Raw genomic sequence first — 3,260 nt, 5'->3', positions numbered from 1 at the left:
AGAATTCCCTCTCCCACCCTCTCCTAATCTCCTGGTTGGGTCTGACTTCCCTAGGGGAGAATAGCTTCTCGGCACCACTTGTCTAGATGGAATCAGTTCCCGCTTTTATCCAGGAAACCTCTGAATAATCAATTTGGTGGGGGAGGGAGAAAAGCAACAGAAAAAATCAAGAAAGTAGTAAGAAGTATTGAAGTCTCTGCCATACACCTAAACTTCCCACTCCTTACCTGTTTGACCTCATTAATTAGTCCGTGTTCAAAAATTTATTGGAATGAAAAATAATCAGAAATGTAGGCAAGTATGAGAGTACGCGAGCTCCTCAAAGTTCATGGAAAACTGGAACCATCGGATAATATATTTTTCCTTGAACTTTTTGAACATACTTATCTATACGGACGTTTAGCAAAGCAATTTATAATATGTTATTTATAATAATGAAAGTTATAATGATCAGGAATAGGCAACTGAATCTAAATCGTGGCACATGAATCTAAATGCAATGTGCGCATCAAAAGTCATGCAGTGAAAGTTTATGATCACCAGAAAATATTCACTATATAACTTTTGGGGATGGGGTGCTGTTTACAAATTTTTTCAAAATTCTATTTATAAGTTTTGTCTTTCATGATGGTTTCCCTCATTTCATCTGTATCTTGTCCCAATTCTTCTCCCTCACTAGTTGTATACGATTGCGTAGCTTACATTCATGTTACATGTACATCTGGTATACTTTCATGACAATCACTCTCCTTTCACTTCCAGTGGACAGTAGTCAATCAGAGAGAGAGACAGTTTTTGGCTTTGCTTTTCATTTTCATTAACCCATTCACCTGTGGGACTTATGAGGATTTTGCTTTCTAATTTTGTGGGGAAAGGTTAGAACTAATTTCACGTAAGTGAAGCCTAAGCTGAGACTTAAAGGATGTGGTGTCTATGTAGACAAAGCACTTTGAAAAAGGAAACATATAGATAGAGATTATCAGCATGTACAGGTTCGAAAGTGTTACATCTTGCAGGTTGGATGCTGGGCAAAAAATGCCCTCCAATGTGCTTTGAGGCGGAAAGTAAAGATAAGGGGGGAAAAGTCACAACTAAAAAATTTAAATCTCTCTTCTGCTCCTGTCGAAATTTGATCTCTCGCCTCCCTTGAGGTTGTCAGTTTCTGAGAAGGCGCCCGGGTAGCAGAAAGTGCGCCCACACTCACCCCAAGTGCCACGGAGGCAGGGTCTGGAGAGGTAGGCACTCACCCACCCACCCGGAAGGTTCTGTTCGGTCGGCGCCCCGAAGCTCCGGCTTGGGCGGGAGGAAGGTGCCAAGACTGGCTGGACCCTCGGCTTCAGTTGCTGCATGCGAAGGAGAAAAAGACCCGACGTTCTGGCGTCTGGTCCCGAGTCCTCTTCAAGAGTGAAACCTGTAAGCAGCCGCTTCTCCAAAGTGTGTCAAATTCCGAAATTGATCGGAAGTTACAAGGCCAATTAAATGCCCTCAGATTTAGTGCTCTGATTAGGTTTTGAAAAGCTTTAAACAGCCTCTTCAGGTCCTGGGGAGTGGGGGGTGGGGTGGTCCTTGCCACGGTGACCTTTTGATGTGATCCTTCCTTGAGTGTCTGTGCCTAGGGCTGGACGGTTGGGACGGTCTTCGTTACTCGGAACAGAGAGCTGATGGACTCCCACTCCCACCGACTAGAAAGCGAGGGTAGAATAATTCAGGTCCGTTGCTTACTCACCTGCCAGGGGAACATAGCCAGGACACGATGTCCTGGCCATCTGCCCGCACGCCTAGGCGGCATCTGCTCAAGGATCCTCAGAATCTGAAATCTTGGATCCCCTTCCTGTACCCCCCAAAACCAGACTTCCCCAAATTGCAATCGCCACTTTTGATTCTTTGGCCTCCTGACGTTTTGAAGGTTGCTAAGCTCTAACGAAGAGTCCTGGTGTGGCGCTGTGGGTTAATGCGCCAGACTACAAAGCCGGTTGAACTGCAAGGTCACCGGTTCAAGCTCACCAGCTGCTCCTTGGAAACCCTATGCAGGATCGCTATGGGTCGGAATCGACTCGACGGCACTTGACAACAACAACAAAAAGCAACAAAGAAAAAACCCAACACTGTCCATGAGTGTTCCAATTCGAACGTGATCAACTTTGCACCCCAATTCGACCTTTTCAGCTGAGGCCCCCAAAAAAGGTTTCATAATGACAAATGTTAAGTAAGGCCAGGTTCATCTTGCATATTTTGTTCATACATTGTAAAAGTCAGAAGAGGCCTTATTTAACAAAAGGAAACAGGACCAGTGTAGTGACTAGCCAGTCTTTCTAGGCATGATAAATTTCATTTATATAGCCCTGGAAAAAGTCAAATATAGTTGTGGGAAACTTATCCCATCTAATTAACCTATGTCTAGCTACAAACTGGGAGTGTGGTGTCTCCATACCATATGCACTGGACTGTGAACCATAAGGTTCGCGGTTCAATCCCGTCAGCCACTCCTCTAGAGAAAGATGAGGTTTTCTGCTTTTGTGAAGATGTAAAGCTTCAGAAACCCTATCTACAGTCACTATGGGTAGGAACCGACTTGATGGCACTTAAGTATAACAACCTGCTACTATGCTGTTTTTAAGTGCCAGCGAGTTGGTTCCCACAAATAGTGACCCTGTATAGGGTTTCCAGGAGGCTTGGTGGGCTTGAACTGCTGACCTTGGGGTTAGTAATCCAGTGCTTATTCTACAGCGCAATGCCAGAGCTCTAAAAATCCATACAGTTCTATTAAGTGCCATATAGATAGTTGGATTTTGGCTTAGTTTTAAATGAGTACTGTGAGCTTTTTCTAAGAGGATCAAAGAACCATATATGGAATCCATTTTGAGGGGGCTTGACTTTGTACTGGAAGTCTTCATGTGGCACTATGGGTTAATGAGCTGGACTGCAAAGTCAGTTTGAACTGCAAGGTTGGGTTAGCAGTTAAAGCCACTCCTCGGATACCCTATACAGGGTCGCTATGGGTGGGAACCGACTCAACGGCATTTAACAAAAATAACAAACTTTGTTTTAGGAGCTTTTCCTGAAAAACTGCTTATAGAATTAATTCTAAGCATTCCTTGAAAACCCTGCTTTAATAGCCACCCAATATGCCATTGTATGGATGAGCTACAAGTTCAGTTGCTATTATCAGTTTCCACTGTCAGAAGTAGTGCTGCTAAAAACATCCTTCTTCATAAATCTTTGCATTTCTGACTCTCTTTAGAATTGATTTCCTTCACCTG

Source organism: Chrysochloris asiatica, unplaced genomic scaffold (genome assembly GCF_000296735.1).
Source record: "Chrysochloris asiatica unplaced genomic scaffold, ChrAsi1.0 scaffold00036, whole genome shotgun sequence".
Classification (NCBI taxonomy): domain Eukaryota; kingdom Metazoa; phylum Chordata; class Mammalia; order Afrosoricida; family Chrysochloridae; genus Chrysochloris; species Chrysochloris asiatica.
This window is presented reverse-complemented; position numbering follows the sequence as displayed.